Source organism: Andrena cerasifolii, chromosome 1 (assembly GCF_050908995.1).
Source record: "Andrena cerasifolii isolate SP2316 chromosome 1, iyAndCera1_principal, whole genome shotgun sequence".
Lineage (NCBI taxonomy): Eukaryota > Metazoa > Arthropoda > Insecta > Hymenoptera > Andrenidae > Andrena > Andrena cerasifolii.
Window position 1 is genome coordinate 25,235,155 of NC_135118.1, and position 19,797 is coordinate 25,254,951.

The 19,797-nt window shown below is 42.5% G+C and overlaps 1 protein-coding gene across 4 annotated transcripts in view; it reads right to left on the reverse strand.

Annotated features, from left to right (window-relative positions):
• Window positions 1–19,797, reverse strand: part of LOC143371642 (uncharacterized) — a 185,319-nt gene that overhangs the window by 98,662 nt on the left and 66,860 nt on the right. Inside the window, exon 1 of one of the 4 annotated variants that reach the window (XM_076817073.1) lies at window positions 19,002–19,327. The exons of the other annotated variants lie outside the window; for them this stretch is intronic. The gene's annotated coding sequence lies outside the window, so the exon portion shown is untranslated. Of the gene's footprint in view, window positions 1–19,001; window positions 19,328–19,797 lie in introns of those variants that run through there. 4 annotated transcript variants of the gene reach the window in all.

The following is a 19,797-nucleotide window of genomic DNA, read 5'->3' on the forward strand; positions in this document are numbered from 1 at the left end:
ATCACGATCCTTCTCCTCGGGCATTTCTTGCGCTGGATAGGTTCTACAAAGACATTCTAGAACTCCAACCCTCCTCCACCGTTCCTGCGTTCTCTTCGTACCCGCGCCGTGTGGACGCACAGGGTTACGGGAATTAATTCGTGGCCGGTGAGCAGTCACTTTTTAAATTGCCAAGGAATTCGTCCTAGTTCCCCCCTCTCGACGAGTGGCGCGCAGTGGTTCTCAGGAATGGACGCGGGGGTATTTTAGGGGAGGGTTGAAGGGAGGTGTGATTGCAGGGAGGGGTGCTGAAGACCCTCTGAAAGGTAATTTAGAGGTACTGAGGATTCTGTGTTGAAAGGGGAGGGTGGAGACAAAGATAACTTGAAAACAGTGGAGCACAAGGGTTTCTTTGAAGGCGAATTTTAGTTATTAAACATTTTGTATTAAGGGGTTAAGGGAGGGTAAAGGCAAAGACAACTGAAAAATAGTGAAGGAGTACTCAAGTTTGATTAAAGACGAATTTTAGTTATTTAATATTTTGTGGTAAGGGGTAAAGAAAACGTCGAATCAAAAATAGTGAATGAGTAATCAGGTTTCCTTTGATGCTGAATTTTAGTTATTAAATATTTGGAATTAAGGGATTAAGAAAGGGTAAAGGCAAAGATAATTTAAAAATAGTGGAGTAGGTACTCAGGTTTCGTTGGCAGACGAATTCAAGCTACTAAATATGGTGCTTAAGGTACAAGATTCCCTACGGAGAAATTAGTAGGAGATGAGGAGGTCGAAGGTGAAAATACGAAGCGAGGAACTCGTGTTCGTCTCCCACACGGAGGTGCTAATCAACGAGAACCTTATCTCGATTGCATAACGATCTCTAATTCCCAAGAAACCAAGACTAAAACCAAGGACCTTCCTTTCTTCCCTCCAAGTCACACACTCATTCAAACCAGTCTCGCGTTGCTCAATCATCCTGGGAACGCGGCGACGAGCCAGAGCCTCGAGAAACCATCAATTTCTAGAATACCAAAAACGGTACGACTCTACACCCAACACCTTCAAATCGTCCTCTCAAAACACTGTCAAAATAACCACGGTGGTGGTCAAAAGGAAGGTCAAAGCTCATATTTTCATGTCTACCTAACAAAACTAATTCCAGTGCATACCAGTGACGGGGCACATACCTGGCACCCCCCCAAAGAAGGGACATTGTAAAAAAAAACATTAAAAACTTCAAAAAAAGTAAAAAAATTACGCCAAGTACGTACATAAAAAAGTCGAGGAGGAAAAAGAGTATTATCAAATAAATCACAAAAAATAGAAGATAATAATAAATATAATATTAAAAACGATCTGAAGTCATTCCCTATGCAAATTATCTTTGTAAAAAGAAGTGAGATCCCCATAAAAAACTTCAAAAAAGTAAAAAAATTACGCCAAGTACATGAAATCAAATAAATCACAACAGAATAGAAGATAACAATAATTAGAATATAAAAAAAGATGTGAAATCAAAATGAGCTGCAAGTACCGAAAAATAAGAAATACCTGTTTTTTTATTTTTCCCCGTTTTCACATTTGGAGATAAAAACTGCGTTCAAAGTTAGGGTTGAAAAATCATTTTTGTGGATTTTTGAAAATCCAGTAAGTCAGTCATATTTCGCATTGAAAGACACAAAATTCGTCCACTGACACTATTCCCCTGTCTCTAATATTTCTCGAGATATTCCACAAAAATGATTTTTCACCCCTAACTTTGAACGCAGTTTTCACCCTCCAAATATGAAACCGAGGAAAAATAAAAAAACACGTGTTTCTTATTTTTCGGTCCTCTATAACATATCCAAAAATCAAAACGATCGGAGGCGGACACCTAAAGTACTCTCCTCGTAAGACCCGAGGAATGTGATGAATCGAAACATCACTGGACGAGAAGCGATCTGCTTTCAGTCCCACGAAAGAGGACCCGCCGCTGGCCACGAAAATTAGTGCCCCATTCGGATTCACTCCTCTCTCTTTCGTAGAGTTGTGCGTCATCGTCATTCCACCGATTCACCGCGTGTATTTTTTTTTCTCCAGGTGATCCGTCGAGGACGATCCACGTTGAATATCAAACGGCCAGGCAGGTGAAAGTACGCGCAGCAGACGGTCGCCGTCTTAGTCATTCTAGAGACGCGGCATTGTTGGACGTGGAGAGTAGGTAGAACAATGCCTCCATGCGTCACGACGCCCTGGACGTCTCGACGTTCAACACGCGCGCGCGCGCACGGCCGTAGTGAATAATTATCGTTGTTTGCACTTCGTTTTCCCCGTCCGTTGAACAGGGACGCTCCACGTTTTTCGGCCTTAATTGATGCGTCGATAATGGCGCGTGGGCACCGGCGGGGACGCTTGTTTAGTTGCACACGCTGGCCACCCCCCGTTATTCGACGGGGGTCGTGAAATTGGCTAGGGAGGAGCTGGGGATCGCAATTTCTCGCAATCGGTGATAACGCGGACGTGCATTCCTTCTGGCGAGGCTGGATGCTCCTCTTTCGTCGGCGGTTAATTATTGCGAGACGAAGGGATTTTAAACGAGACGTGTGGATATCTGTGTGGTAGGCGAGTTATGTTTGTGGTAGGTTAGAATTTGGGAGACTAGAATTACTCTTGGTTTCATTTAGAATTTTCTTGGTTTCATTTGTGAATAGTGATTTCAGGGGGTTACAATTATTCGCTGAAAATTTTCTAAATAGCAGTCGTAGAAAGATGGAAAATGGAAAATCGTTCAAAACCTCTGGACTGTTTTGTTAATAAAAGACGAGGTATTTCGTGTTTTTAGCTGATTTTAGTATCAGCACTGAATATAACCGTGTTGAACAATAAAATGTCAAGATATTGATTACAGATCAACTCGTTGTCTTGATATTAGTGCCACCAACGAAGGACGTTTTCACAGAGACCATTAGAAAGTACCTATATTATGTCTTTATAGGGAACATTTATTTTATGTCTAAAAAATATTGAACAATACACTGAACACCCCATAACAACGTACCAAAAGACTACTTGGATTGAAGTTCCACTTGTCCACAAAAAATTCTAAAAAATAAAACACTTTTTCACGTCTGCGAAAGAGACTACCCCTTAAGGGGGTGCAGGACTATTAAAATCCTGAAAGATTGATTTTTTTATTACTATTAATTCTGAAAGTGTCATGCTTTGTGAACATTTGCAACAAAATTTCATGAGGAAATTCGAATAATTACGGAAATTATAGCGCTGTAACTGTGCGCACCGCCGACTGACGGCCTCGCAGAGCGGTATTGGCGTAGGGGATTTAACTTCGAAGCCGTTTATCTCAAAACTACGTTTTTAAACACCGCGCCTCGCCGTGTACATCATAACTTTTGAACAAATGAATATTTTCACTTGAAATTTTAACTGGAGGTGTAGAATTCATTTCTCCATAGCATGGAATTTCTAATCAACATTGGATGTTTGTAAAATTGTTTATAAACGATCAAACACGATTATCTCCCGTAAAAATAAGTGATAAAAAATGATTCGTGTGTAAGTTTCGCAATTTTTGTTTAAATTCGCCGGTCAAGTTCCATGCTGTAGATTCTGGTGTAGAAATTTCTCAGCCCAAAGCATTTTGCTTTCGGATGATTGGTTCACCTAATAGCTACGTGCACCGACTACATCTGCGCACTACGCAGGACCATCTTCGGCGATTAATAATTTCAACAAATTCGAACATTCCGAAATTTGTTTCGTTGGCAGTTACTCGGAAACGCGTGCAGAATAATCTGTGAAAAGTACGGGTATAATGATCACTAGGTACCTAAGCAATCCGACACAAAAGGAACCATCGATTTTACGCGTCGAATAGTCCTGTACCCCCTTAAGCTTGCGGGGTGATGGATTTAAAAGTAGGTGGAGGGGTGGAGGTAGACAATGGGGAAAGTGTAGGGTACTTTTGATTATGTGTTTTGTGTACAGTATATTGAGCAGGAATAATTGATTTATATAATTGTTGTATCTGTTATTCATTTGGCACATGCTTCAATAGGGATCTATGTTTATTACTGACAAATATATAAGAATTATATTTTGATAAGGAGGTTATGCATTGCACGGGGACTGACGTGAACCGCGTGAACTGGGGACCGTCGCTAACACGACCCAGCCACCTCATAATCCGCGCGAGAGATGGCGCAGTGCGCTTCCGAGATGTTCAGGCGAGTTCTCAATACGCAACAATAATTTTCTAAAAAACCAGCGGCCGTAGCCGTGAGGGAAAACACCGGTTCTCGTTAGATCACCGAAGTCAAGCATCACGGGGCGGTGTACTGAGGAAAGATGGGAGACCACCTTTCTACCGGTGCGCTGCTGCTGCTGGGACCCGAAGAAGAGAGGAGGGAACAAAAAAAATGGGACTTATAGTATTCGTTGGGCAATATAAGCAAAAATAAGCTTGAAACGCTATCCTGTTTAAAACACAGAAAAACAATAAAAACAAACAAACAAACAAATAAATTTTCTAAAAAATAGATGTAAGGTTCGTTGGGCAATATAAGACAAAAAGTTTTGCAACGCCATTTCTTTGTAATAAAATACAGGAATAAATAAACAACCACAACCATAACCAATTTTCTAAAAATCTATTGTTTATCGGACACTGAATGTTCTTTCAACCCGCCCAATTCTACAACTTATTTCCTCCATGCCACTGCTACCTTTTTAACTTCCTTTCTATATTCTGCTTGATTTTCTTCCCCAACTTTCCCCTTTATTTCCTATCCCACTGTTCCCCTCAATTTCTTCCTTCACTTGTTACCCTCCCCACCTTTTCTTCTACTTAATTTAGCTTCACACTCTCCGCCCACCCTATATCACTATTCTATTTCCATTCTTTCCTCCCAACCTCCAAAACTTCCTTCCCTAAAATCTGGGGTTTCTCCCCACTCGTACCCCTATCTTAGCACTACTTTATCCCCACCACCTCTACCTCCATTATCTCCCTCCCTACAGCCAGCCCCATTCTCTTCTGAAACTCTCCCCACCTGAGAGTCGAATATCCAAAATTCCTGCTACCTACAGATCAATTCTTATGATTCTCTGAACAACCATAAATCATAAGGTGTATAAACAGCTCAAGTCAGAACCGAGGTGTCACGCTGATCGCTAAGTGACACGTAGTACAGTGGGACGCCGATGACCCACGCTATCCCATGACAAACCCGTGAATCACTAGCGACCCGCGTCAACTTAATTGACGGACGGCCCACCGGCCCACTAAACCGTTCCTTTTCCCTATTCTTCGAGACTTGCGATGTTATTTTTGTACGGTATCTTGTTTGCCTACGTTCCATCCCTCGACAACAAACGCAGTGGATACCTTCTATAAAGGGCTATTTTCGTTTGATTTTCAAGTGAGCCATTACTCACGAATTCTTCTGCCCTGACAAAGAGAGAGAGGGTACAGGTCGCCGATTTTGTTCTTTAGAACGTAGCGCACAATGCGTACAGTAATTTGCTAAACGCTCACGCCAAAGAATCGCTGTTAATCGTTCGGGCAGTTCGATCACGCGCCTCGACCCACCCCCAACGCGCTCCTCGCCCACCGTGGCTCGTTTTTTATGAAAATTTATTAAAATATCGAATTCGATTGCCGCGGCCGCCCGCGCCGTCGCGATAAATAATTCATGGTGAGCGCGAACGGGACAATCAATAAACGCGGCGCGGAGCGCTGCATCAGCGGAAACGCACCCCCCAACGCAGCCGCCCGCGCCCTAATAACGGCATCGACGATCTCTGGAAAATGAAAATGTAGGGGGAAAGGGAAAGCCCCTTAGTTTATCCTTGCGAGAGGTGTAACACGGCGTTGGTGGTTGGAGCTAAAATTCATGGGGTTGAGGATGGATGGTGGTGTTTTGGAAAATTCAACTGAGACGCCTGGCAGGGGGAGACACCGAAGACAGATATTCAAAAAAATTTTAAACTTTGTGAATATATATATAGGGGATTTCCTCCTGATTACAAGGCAATTCTTATTTGCTGCCCAAATTCACTCTGAAAATTCGGCTGTTTTTCGATTTTATATCGTAACTCGCGAACTGTAAGAGATAGAAAAAAAGTTTCAAGGCAAAAGTTACTGCTTTTAATTAGATCTCTCGTGTGCTAAAAGTTCGATCAATCGTTAAGACGATTGATGAAACTAATAATGTTAAAACTTTTCTATCATTTCAAGTTTCAGAATTTTATTGAATTTTCGGGTTCGGGATCTTCCCTTCTGAGTTCCTGGGAAATTGAATAAGATTGTGAAATATACAGAGAGGTTACGAAAAATGTATTGTCCACATATTTGTGTAAGAAAAGTAGTTGAATATGTGAAAGGTAGTGGCGTCTCGGGAAAAATGAAACTTTTAATGTTGTTATAACAACTTGGTTTAGACAAGCGTAATGCATTCTGGGCAATGATGAAGTAGGTCCCAGTGATCGTTAAATATGGGTAAGAATTTAAGACTGATGAGTCCCTTTAAAAGTTTCACGCTTCGACGGAGTGGAATTCACCACGATGGTGATAATTAAGGTTGATTATTTATGGTGTCCCTGTCGAGGGGGTGAGGATGGAATTAAGTATTCAGAACGTGTACGAATTCCCCAAATTTCGTATTCTACTTTCGTCTGCCCACGGAGGGAGATGTGGTCGATGTAGGAACGGAAGGAAAGAATGTTACAGTGTATAATATCGAATCTACGGTTCATTTAAATATAAACGAGCTGCACGAACGCCTGGTCGCTCGATGAACACGTTGCCACCCCCACAATTCAACATGGAATTCTATAGTTACCTAGTAGCGCGCATAATGCGAAGACATGAAGGATACGGTGCATTTACATATCTTGATGCGTGCAAGATGATTAAAAGACGCCTAGCGACGCCCGCGTCCCATGCAAACGAGACTAGCGTCTTGAATAGCGAAGAAAAATTAAATTTTGTGTAGAGGGTAAGGTTTTTGGGGGGTCCTGACGCTTCAAGTGCAAATGGGACGGTGGTTCGTTTAAGGCTATGTAAATAGAGCCCACTCGATGAATAGAAATTAACGCGTGGAACTGGGATACCATTTTTAATGAAACTTTTGTAATTTATAGTGACTGGCATTGTATGTGGGTACGGTGGTGGCTGGTGGCTGAGGATTGTGGGGGAGTCTAAAGGAAATGGCGGATGCAGAAGATCGAGACGTGAGTGGAGTGGAGTGGTCTCCTCGTGACTAGTTTCGGAGTTTCGATGGACATCCAGTATCGTGGTATTACTGCTGGCTGAGAATTGGGAAGTTCAGATTTCGGATGCTGAAAAGTGGGGAGTTGAGAATTCGAGAGTAGAAGTTGGGAGATTAAGAATTCGGGAGCTGAGAATTCGGAAATTGAGAATTCGGAAATTGAGAATTCAAAAGTTGAGAATTCGGAAGCTGAGAATTCGGAAGCTGAGAATTCGGAAGTTGAGAATTCGGGAGCTGAGAATTAAGGAGCCGAGAATTCGAGAGTTGCGAATTCGAGAGTTGAGAATTCGACAGTTGAGAATTCGAGAGTAGAAGTTGGGAAATTAAGAATTCGGGATCTGAGGAATTCGAGAGATGAGAATTCGGAAGCTGAGAATTCAAGAGTTGAGAATTCGAAAGTTGAGAATTCGAGAGTTTAGAATTCGAGAGTTGAAGTTGGGAAATTAAGAATTCAGGACCTGAGGAATTTGAGAGATGAGAATTCGGAAGCTGAGAATTGAGGAGCTGAGAATTCGAGAGTTGAGAATTCGAAAGTTGAGAATTCGAGAGTTGAGAATTCGAGAGTTGAGAATTCATGAGTTGAGAATTCAAGAGTTGAGAATTCGAGAGTTGAGAATTCGAGACTAGAAGTTGGGAAATTAAGAATTCGGGAGCTGAGGAATTCGACAGATGGGAATTTGGAACCTGAGAATTGCGGAGTTGAGAATTCGAGAGTTGAGAATTCAAGAGTTGAGAATTCGAGAGTTGAAGTTGGGAAATTAAGAATTCGGGACCTAAGGAATTCGAGAGATGAGAATTCGTAAGCTGAGAATTGCGGAGTTGAGAACTGGAGAGTTGAGAATTCGAGAGTAGAAGTTGGGAAATTAAGAATTCGGGAGTTGAGAATTGGGGAGCAGAAAATTTGGAAGCTGAAAATCTAGGAGTTGAGAATTCGAGAATCGCGAGCAGGTAGTTGGGAAACTGAGAATTCGCAAGCTGTGAATTGGGGAGTTGCGAATTCGAAAGTTGAAAATTAACAAATTAAGAATTCCGGAGCTGTGACTAAGAAGCCCAGAATTCAAAATGTAAAAAATCGTTGCGCTAAAAATAAAAAATTGTAAAACTTAGAATTGAATGGTCGGAAATTAGAAACCTGTCTACCGCAAAATTAGGAATTAGAAAATTGGGAGGCACAATAACCAGGAAGCAAAGCCCTCCACCCCCTGCCTCACAACCCCCTCAAACCTCAAACAGCTTCCTAAAAATCCACCAACACTCAAGAACGACCTCCAACACAATTCGCCCTCAACGATATCATTTTACAGACCCCCGAACCGGGCCCGGTGCACAAACCCCTGCACCCCTTCCACCCCCGATAACGACCCATCAATGAATTCCCCGTCGATCCCGTTCCTACGAACTTCCTCTCGCTCAGCCGCAACCGCGGCGTGTCGAGAGGACAAAAATCGCTAGAGAACGAGCCCCCACGTGTTGCTCGGAGCCGGAGAATGCAACCGGCCCATGAAAGGGCCGCGGCCGGCAGACTTCGAAAGGTCAGTGGTGCATACGAGTGGCTCGATGGTCAGCGCGTTCGTGCAACCTCTCTACACACACGAGCTCGCGGGCAGCGAAAAGACAGACATCGAAGCGTATTGGAAGCCAATAGAAGGCAAAAGAGGGACAAGCCCGCTGGCTCGCACACGACGCGGAGTCGAACGGTTCTCCGAAAAAGGAGCCTACTCTCGAGTGGCCCTCTGTATGCCTCCCCTACCCTGCGCAGCTTTTATCGGCCGCTATCGTCGCACAAAACCGTAAACTCTACTAGCCTTTCGTCCGCCCGGAATAACGAATCGTTTGTCCCACCGCTGAAACCCACGAATCCTTATCGCCCTCGACTCACTTTTTATGCTGCCACGGAACCTTTATGAGCGTTACGTGGACGCAATTTTTTTTTGGTCAGGCATCAAAGGGTAGCTTGTTGTGTGCGGCCACCGCGGTCGCTCGGCTACGAAGAAGGGGTCACCGTTTCACGGAAACGCCTCGAAAGGCATAATTCAAGGCACGGTGGATTTTGGGTGCTGGTTTCTTATTGTCGGTGCTGCCGGTACCGTCTCCTTTGGGGGACCCAACCGTGGACGTGGTCGAAGATGTGTCTGAGGGGTTGGAGGATAGTGGAGTCCTTACTGTGTTATAAAAGTTCGTCGCTCGGGATGCTACTAGATTTCTGAAAATTTCTTGCATCGAGGGGAATTGAAACTTGCTACGTAGCTTGGAATTTTTGAAGATCTTCGATTTGGAGGGTTGGAAATGCAAAGTACAAATAATATTTGTAGACTCAATTCTGCCGAGGCGGAGTCGAGGAGTCACCCTCCTTGAGGGATAAGAAGAAAAGTAGCTTCATGAATAACCAAACTAGTGTCTAAGGGCCTTTTCCTCTTGGATGGAATGTATCCACTTGGTGGACAATTCAATTTTGAAAAAAAAAAGATACAAAAATACACTGTGTGACCACTTGTCAAATGAGGAGGGCAAGGCCGCCGCCTCCCCTGAAACAAAATGAAAAAAAAAAAAGGAAAAGGGAAAATTTCGCTAGGAAATCGATGCTTTGCAAAGAACGGAGTTGTATTAAGCGGTCTGAAAAGCGGAGCGAGACAGTAGTATCAACGGATCGCCCGTCGTCTATCTCATACAGTTCCTCGCTCGCTTTTAATCATGGGCGCGGGGGAGTTGAACGGATAAAACTCGGCCCCACCCCTTCCAAAATAAAATCCTGAGTGCGCCACTGAAAGTGGAAAACAAGGAATGTTGCGAAACAGCTTTATTGACAAAAACAAGTTTTAATGCTTTAGTCCATCAGTGAAGAAACAAGGTTCAATGTACTTAACTGTATTCCTCATAACATGCAGAATTTATACTTTAATTAGCATCAGGAAAGAACTGAGCAAAAAAAAAATTGTTTTACATTGTTTTGATATCTTTCAAGTGGAACACTGCAGAATACTATAACAAAATAAATGTCCACTTCTATTATTATCAAAACAAGTGTACAGATTGAAGTGCGAGGGCTCCTAACGTAGCGCAAGCTTAGACTAATCAGAAACGCATAGTGCAAATAGGAAGACTGGGGATATTCGTTGTTTTATTCCAGTGGAGGGTGGACATTCTTACTTTATAAACCTTTGTGTTTCAACAGTTCGTTAAATACGTTTCACATGGCAGAATCTCTAAAAATGAACATTTCCTGCTTTCCCCTCACCCTTCAAATACCAATCGTGACCCGCAAAAGTGCCTTCTCTGAAAATGCCCCGATTCACCCTCTATATCTACCAAAAGTGACGCTGTAATCGCGAGTCATCGGTTCACGCTTCATCGGGATCGACCTTCGACATCATCGCGTGGAACGATAGTCACAGGTCGATCGAGGGAAACAACACAACAGGTGTCTCCGTGCCTGCGATGTCAGACAGGCAGGTCAGCGGGAAACGCAGGTAAAAGTCTAAGCGCCATTACCTCCGATATCGTAAATTCCCGGTTTCGTTTCAGCGCGAACCATTTCCCCCGCAATGGCTGAACAACGATTTTCCTCCCCCGACCTTGCCGCTGCTTCCAACCCACTTAGCCACGATGCACGAAATACAGTGTCTCTTACAAGTACCTGCCCACCTGCTTTCTTTGCCCCCGAAAGTATGGGAAGGCCTAGCAGGCAAACAATTCTGGAGAAAGACAGTTGGATTAAAGAAGCTTGTGAATCATTTTGCAGCATTATTACAAGTTGATCGGTTGGAAGCGTTGCGATTCAGTTGATTTATGGGGAGTTCTATTTTACCGTCATAAGTTCTTCGAGAGTTTTACTTCCAATATTCGGGAAAATATTTAGCTATTTTAACTGGAAATGAAAGAGGAAATGGTGCTTCTCTCTGTAAGTTAAATTGTTAATTGCAGGTACTAATGTGGGCGATTGGAAATTGTGATTGAAAGGAATCACTGGATTATTTAGGGACAGACTCGGGCACCTAAAGCTTCTTATATTGCATTATACGTTTTATGTTGTAGTAAGTGGTGAGCCGCGATAACAACAGTAGGAAAATAGTTACCAGCGCTGGTGTGGGTAGCGCGTCCAACGCGAGAAGGTGGAAAGCTCGTCGATGCTTTTTCCAGGCCGCAGAGGACTCGAGAGTGTCGTATAATCGGTTCGTCAATGGCTTTTCTGCCGGCTATCACACGGCCCAGTGAAACCGTCGGAAGTGCAAGTTGCCAGGGGGTGGTGGGTGGAGTCCCTCGACAATACGATTTCATTATGGAAATACAAAACGACGGCGGGAAACTTTTTTAAACTTCACGCGTAAGAGGGGGGATCGTCGAGAAACGGTATTTCACGTTCATAAATCATTCATGGAGTGAGTGAAAAAAAAGAAGGAGGAAGAAAAGAGTGTTCGCCTGAGTCGTTTATTCCGCAAAATTGACTGAATAAATGATTCCGCGCCGATGGAAGCGAGTCTACCATCGAGGTGTGGACCATTATCGAGGCAGGAACTACTATCGAGGTTTGAACTACTATCGAGGTTTGAACTGCTATCGAGGTTTGAACTACTATCGAGGTTTGAACTACTATCGGGGTTTGAACTACTATCGAGGTTTGAACTACTATCGAGGTCTGAACTACTATCGAGGTTTGAACAACTATCGAGGTTTGAACTACTATCGAGGTTTGAACTACTATCGAGGTTTGAACTACTATCGAGGTTTGAACAACTATCGAGGTTTGAACTACTATCGAGGTTTGAACTACTATGGAGGTTTGAACAACTATCGAGGTTTGAACTACTATGGAGGTTTGAACAACTATCGAGGTTTGAACTACTATCGAGGTTTGAACTACTATCGAGGTTTGAACAACTATCGAGGTTTGAACTAAGGTTTGAACTACTATCGAGGTATGGACTACTATCGGGCTTACGCGCGATCACCCCTCCTTATTCGCAGGTGTAAAGAAAAGTAGTCCTCTACACAGTTCAGATCAGTTGCCGAGTCTAAGACACAACATGGAGGAACGAGTTCCTGCTGAAAGGGAGCAAGGTGTTAATGCTCAAGATAGAGCTGAGATCAATCTTGAGATATGTGGAGGGTATATCTGAGCAGATCATGGGGGAAGTAACAAATTCTGAGGACGATCGAGATAAGCACCCCAAGGCACCCCCTAATGAGAATCACCCTCCAGGGTTATCCCGGTTATTAACCCCCCCAGTAGCAAACGATGCGACTCGTTTTGTTGGTCCATTTTCTTGGACACCTGCAGGAAAGTCCTCAAGATCGTAATTTGAAAAGAACAAGAAGATTCCTACGGAACGTTCCAGCTGAACGATGATAAATAGGCGCAGGGAACTTTAGCAATAAGCACGATTAATGGAAACACTCTAGCTCGGAGGCAGAGCAAGTGCCATTCTCGAAAGAACCTAAGCCTCAATATTCGATATAAAGAAGAAGAAACGTGGCTCCATTTATCACAGTAGCCGGAGCTCGCGGAGGCGCTTGGAAGAACTCGTTGCTGAATCGATGCAATGTTATTTAGCACGAGATGCGATCAATAAATATTATCCGATTCCGATTATAGGCAGAAGTTCTGCTTCTACACTTCTGTCCGAGATTTTATTCGTACGCAATAAATTGCTCGCGGTACTAAAACTAAAAGCTACTCCTAATTCTCGCAGACTTCATTTTTCGGCCACGTTAATAGCACATTCTTCACTCAATTATGTAATTACTATCTATAATAAATGGCACTCTTTGTGACGCGTAGTCGCGTGCCTAACAAAGGCTACGGCAAAATCCCATCCAGAGGTACTATCCAAAGCTTCCAAGCCAATTCCTCCCCAGCCCTGGAGAGTATCCACGCAAACGCAAATGGCGGCGGCGGAATTTCTTCGTCGCGATCCAACTGACGCGCCGTGCACTCTCTGAAAGGAGGAAATTACGCAATGCTCGCCGTAGAACAAAGAGGTCGATTCACCGGGAAAGTAACGTGTCCGTTTGAATGACGCCCCATCGCGGGATCTGTCAGTCAAGAGTCCCCCCAGCCGTTTCATACTCCGCGCTCGAAAGCGCAACTATCGGGTGCCGGCAAAAAAATAAAACCACCGACGAGTTGGAATTTAATTAAACATCAGCCACACGCAGCCTGTGCGCGGGAACGGCGGGAAAAGTGAATGGAACCGCCCGCGAAACAACGAAACCGTTCAGCGTTTTCGACCGCACCGGCTTGATCCACTTGCCGCCAGAAAACAAGGAGACACGGCCAATGATTGGGCCCCGCCGATGTTTCGGGCAGAGATTTTTCATTTGCCCCGGCAATTTCGGGCGTATAACGCGGAAAACGAGCAGAAATTGGGGAGAAAGGAATTTCTCGCGCGAAACGAACGCTATGGGTTGATGGCGGAGCTGGATCGTGCCCTCGGGTGAAATTGATAACTGCTGCACCCCGCCCATCCATATCTCCATCGGTGCTGGACGCGGAGGCGTGCTTGCAGGGGCAACTTGATTTTCGGGACTGGTTCTGGGGGTACTAGTTGGCGGTTATTTTATTATTATTTCTTTGGTTGGAAGGGTGGAACAATTTTAGGGGAGGATGCAATTTAAGTATACTTTTGGGGGTTTGAGTTTTGGGGGAGAATGGAACTTTGGTCAATTTTGGGGGAGGATGGATTTTTTGTAATTTTAAGAATTTGAATTTTGAGGGAGGTTGAAATTTTGGTTAGTTTTGGGGATTTAAATTTTGGGGGAGGATGAAATTTTGGTCAATTTTGGGGGAGGATGGATTTTTTGTAATTTTTAAGAATTTGAATTTTGGGGGAGGTTGAAATTTTGGTTAGTTTTGGGGATTTAAATTTTGGGGGAGGATGAAATTTTGTTAACTTTTGAGGATTTGAATTTTGGGGGAGGATGGAATTTTTGTAAGTTTAGGTGATTTGAATTTTAGGGGAGGATAGAATTTTTGTCAAAGTTGGGGAATGACATTTTTTGAAAAAGTGGGTGGAATTTTGGTAACTTTTAACGATGTGCATTTTGGGGGAGGATGGAACTTTGGTCAATTTTGGTGGAGGATAGAATTTTGGTAAATTTTGGTAAGCTTAAATTTTGTGCGATATGTTAAGTGGAGGGGTATGTGTGCCAACCTGATTGTGGGGACTGTTGAATTTGGGTGTATTTCTTTATGATTCCCTCAACAATCTTTTGGTTATAAAGGTGTATCCGAATTTTGGGAAACGGCGACCTCTATAACTTGATTAAAACTGTATATTTTGTCGCACAAAAATTCTAAAATACTGTCCACTACATGCGCATTTAAACCCCATATCAATAACTTTCCTACGAAATATGGATATCTAACCAAAAAATTCAAAAACATCTCATTTTTTCCGGGCTTCAAGGTGTTGTTCCCCCTTAAAGCGTTGTATTAAATTACTTATGCAGACATGTAAAAATACGAATTTTAAACATTCTTTTGATCTGCACTATAAAAAACAGCTCCCGAAACAGTTTCCTCGCCTTACAAATTCCCTACACCTTTGAAATGGAAAACAAACATCCATACCACCTGTCCTACATTCAGCTGCATCGTAAAAGCCACCACCAACACAGCTCAATCACTCCATCAACCCTCGCGTCTCACTCCCCGATTCAAATTTACCAAAAAATACATCTCCACTTTCAATTAAAAAAGACTCCGCCCAACGACCATCGTCACGCAAACTCTCCATTCTCTGCCCCCGTCCTCCATCGACGTGTCGCTCGTTCCATTCCGAATAAAATCTGTTTCCCGGAGTTCACACGTTTTTCTCCCGACCCCCCTCCCGGAAACTCCGCCAAAGAGATATTGTCTCGCGCGTGATCGATATAACGCCGAGTATCCATCGAGCGCGTGTAGAATTGTCGACAGAGGTTTGACGAAAAAAAAAGAAGAAAAAAAGAAGACGAAGGAGAAGCAGCGGAAAAGGGGGACATAAAAAGAGGAAGCGCACGCAAACGAGCGGCTGAAACGGTCGAGCGCAGCTGTAGGCCCCGCTCGGATGCGGCCGCTCGTGCGGACGAGCGATCGGTCGGGGGCTTCCGGAAACCGAGAAAAGCCGAAGGTAGCAATTCAGTCAGACGCGCTGGGGTCGCTGGGGCTCCAATTATCGGTAACCCAGCCGGTCGTGGGGCATAAAAGAAGCGTAGCTTCCGCGACAGGCGTCCCGTAACTCCTTGCCTTATGGCGAGCGGTTTCGTGGAATCCTCGCGTGAAACCCCGAGTCCATTCGTCCCTTTTAAGTCGCTGCGCAGCTGGAACGACTAGCGCCGGGTCACCCTACGAGTGATGCAAATTTTCTGACGGAGAACAGTGGCGAGAAGTAGATATATGTGTCGAGGAAATAGTTACCATTCGAGAGGTTCCAGGTTCCAGTATGTTAGAACTTGGGAATGGACGAATATTAAGGCGCGCAACTACGCATGCTCGAAGAAGATCCTTTTGCCGAGAATTTTTCGAAAATAGGGATGATTAAATAGATACTTTAACCGGCTATCTAGTATGAAAAGTACTTTTATTGTTATATCGTTAGACTTCTTACGACAGACAATATTTCTCGGTACATACTTCTAACGTAATACTTCCAACGTTCAAATTATAGAAATCGCACCATCCATTAGGGACCGTTAAGGTTGAAGATATTACTGAACAGTTGTAGGGTTTGTCGGTTTTTAAAAACCGTGTTTAAAAACCGGTTTTCTTTTATAAATTTGTAAAATTCGAAAACCGGTTTTTATATTTAAAAAAGTCGGTTTTCTTTTATACATTTTTATATTTAAAAAAAAGTCGGCTTTCTTTTATAAATTTGTAAAATTCGAAAACCGGTTTTTATATTTTAAAAAAAATCGGTTTTATATACGTGAATTAATATTTAAAAATGAATTAACAATTTAATTAAGAACGTTAACATTTTGACTTGAAATCGCCTCGGACACAAGCATATACTGTAGTAGGTAACTGTTTACTGTAAAACTAATCTTCACGAGTTCATATTTTCGGAAGAAAAATACTAAATGAAATAAAGATTTATAATTTACATTTTGTACGGATTTTAATTATTGTTTTTATTTATTTATTTGGTTTTGTATAGAGTATATTTTATTTTGATATTTTTATAATTCCATAAATATTATAAAAAAAACTGAAAAATTTTAAAATAAGGACAAATATTTATTTTCCATTTTAATTATATTTTTTGTGAAAATTCGAAAACCGGTTCAACCGGTTCTTGGGGAACAGTGGAATTCGAAAACCGGTTTTTTCAAAAGTCGGTCTTCGTATAAACCCTAAGTTGCAGGTTCCATCGACATCCAAGATGGCCACTTGGGGCCTCTACGGTGGTGTGCTATAGACATACACGCTACCGGTAATTAAAAATAACAAGGTTCGTCGACGTTGCCATTCATACGAGCTCTTCCCATTGTTATTGTTATTCTCGGGCATCGAATTCGTCCCGAAAAGTTATGCTCGCTAAATAACGAAACGCCCGGCACGTTCGCTCGCCGAAGGACAGAGACAATGCGGGCGGAGCGTGACACTCGCGCGCGCACACACGACAGAGAGCGATAATTGATTAAATTTACGGCGGGATCCGTTTCCTCCTTCTCGCCTTGATAGACACGCTCGTCCCGAGCGGCAGGTATGCCCCGTAGGAACAATGCCCGTCACTGTGATTAAAATAAAGCAAACCAGATTAACGTAGGGGCACGCCGACGCGGGGAATTAACAACCGTTCACAATGGGGCCCCTTTGTCGCGGCGCCTCTTGAAAATTCGCCCGAACGAACCGCGGCGAATATAAATATATACCCGTCGCGACACACACAAGCACACCATTTCCCCCTACGATTCCTACACGTCGTTGGAGACGTCGCTTTCGAGACTAATTTTGGGACGAGACACTTGACGGCGAGGGGAATTGCAATTACTTATTTAATACTCCGATGGACGTTACATTTTCAATTTATGGCAATTTAAAGACATATTGTTCGAGGAAGAAATAATTGATAATATTAATAAGAAGCTGAAATTGAATTTAAGTCTAGTGGTCGCATAGATGCAATAATTGTGGGTTTCTGTTTGTATTTGTATGTAGGAATTTTGTAATTGAAAATAGTTTTAAAATAGTACTTGCAAGCATAGTTGCTAAAATTGTACTAGTCGCCTAAATCGCAACTCAGAAATTTCTGAATAATAAATTAATATAAACATGTCGATGGCTTAGTGCATAAATATTGTATGTCCACTTTTAGTGTTTTAGCGTTTAAAAATGCAATGGTATCTACCTATTATTATTGACAAATTTATGGAGTAGATTTAAATGAAATGAAACAGCCAATTTGCTGCATATAAAAGCTCAAATTTCACAGAAAGTGGAACCTGGAAATTCAAAAAAATCTGAAACTTTGTGAATATGTAGGGGATTTTCTCATGGTTACAACGCGATTTTTGTTCGCTGCCCAAATTCACTTTACGGGAGGTAAACTTAACCCCTGAAAATTCGGCTATTTTCCGATTTTATTTTGTAACTCGCAATCTGTAGGAGATAGAAAAAAAATTTCAAGGCAAAAGTTACTTCTTTTAATTAGGACTATCATTTGGTAACTTACGGTTCGCGCGGGTTACAACACAAAATCGGAAAATAGCCGGAATTTAAGGGGTCAATTTCACCCCCTTAGATTGAATTTGGGCAGCAAATAAAAATTGCGTTGTAATCAGGAGGAAATCCCGTACAAATTCACAAAGTTTCAGATTTTTGGAATTTCCGGGTTCAGGATCTTTCCTTATAAGTCATCGATGCAATGGTAAAAAAAATCAAGTAAATGCGAAATGAGAAAAAGAAACAAAACCTTTCAAGCTTGCACCCTATTTTGTGCGTGCTATAAACACTTACAGATACAGAGTACCTTTAAGCAAGAATTTTTGGAGAGACGTTAACCGAGCAGCTGGTAGTTACTAAGTATCACGTGACCATTTTTGAGGTTACGGTAATGAGGGTTATATATATATATATATCCCTCATTACCCTAACCTCAAAAATATATATATATATATCCCTCATTACCCTAACCTCAAATATATATATATATATATATATATATATATATATATCCCTCATTACCCTAACCTCAAAAAAAAAATATATATATATATATATCCCTCATTACTTTTATATATATATATATATATATATATAAGTTAATGAGACGAAAGTCTCGTGGATAGTTATTGTAGATTGTAATCTAGACATAATTGTATTGTATAGTGTAGATGATGTAGTATAAGTTCAATATTGCTTGGTATGCGTATGACACACGCGTAAAAGAATGCTTCGTGACGGAGCTCCATCTCTCATACACCCTTTGTGGAAAAGTAGGGTTCAGTCATAATTCTTTTGCTTCTTATCCCTCTGTGATCTTTGAGGACAGCACTGAGGGTCGAAGAAAAAAATTTCCTTCACGAATTCACCGAACATCGACCATAGCCGAGTAAATTTTCTAGGCTCTCACACACATAAAATAAACTGCAAATATCTCAATTTCGAACAGAAAACATTCTTAACTCTTATTGCCACCTACCCGATAAATTCTATTTACCCGACGGAATTTAAATATCCACCAGCTCATAACGCGTCGATATAACAAATATCCCAAACTTATACAAGTCACAAAATGCAATTTCCTTTCATCAAAAGAAACCAGAAAGCTCGCCTACCTTTGTACAATCTTCAACTTCCTTTGTCTAAACGTAAAAGCAGCCAAGTTTTCAGGGTCCCAGATGCAGTGCGCGCTTTTTAAATACCACCGTCCACTCACTGATAATTGATCGTAGAAACACTATAACTATAAACACTAATAACTATGTTATAGGACAAGTCTTGTCCTATCCGATATTTTAACACTAATAAATATTATCACACACTTCTTTATATTTCCAAATAACGATATATTCAACCACTGAAATCCGTATATGCGCCGCGGAAAGTTCAATTAACTATCACATGTCATTAACGCCAACTTTAAACGCAACAGAGGGACTCTAACGGCTCGAAGTTCGAGCCTCGAACGCCCCGCACAGAAATAATCCCCCGGGCAGCTCCGCACGGTCGCACGGTTGGAACGACACTGAGGCCTCGACCGTGGAAGGGCATTAGCGCTTATCTCGAAATTCAGGGTATAAACAAAAAGTCTGGGGGGGTAGGTAGCCGGCAGAGGTGGGGAGTGGGTCAGTGGTAGGAGCGCTGAGTTACAAGGTTTCGCTCATACCTCCGCGTGATTTATGGCAGCAGTAAGGTCAGAAAAGTGTCATAGGGTTTGCTGGGCTGGTAAACACGTCCGGCTTCTCAACTCCTCTTTACGCTTTCTTCTTCGGGATCGCCTGGTTTGCGCCTTCCGTTCGGTTTAAACAGAAACAATGACTAGGACACGTGCAGGCGAAACTTGACCTTTTCCTGCCACAAATCTTGCACGCTGGAACCGATGACTTACTGTCCCATATTTTACAACCGTGT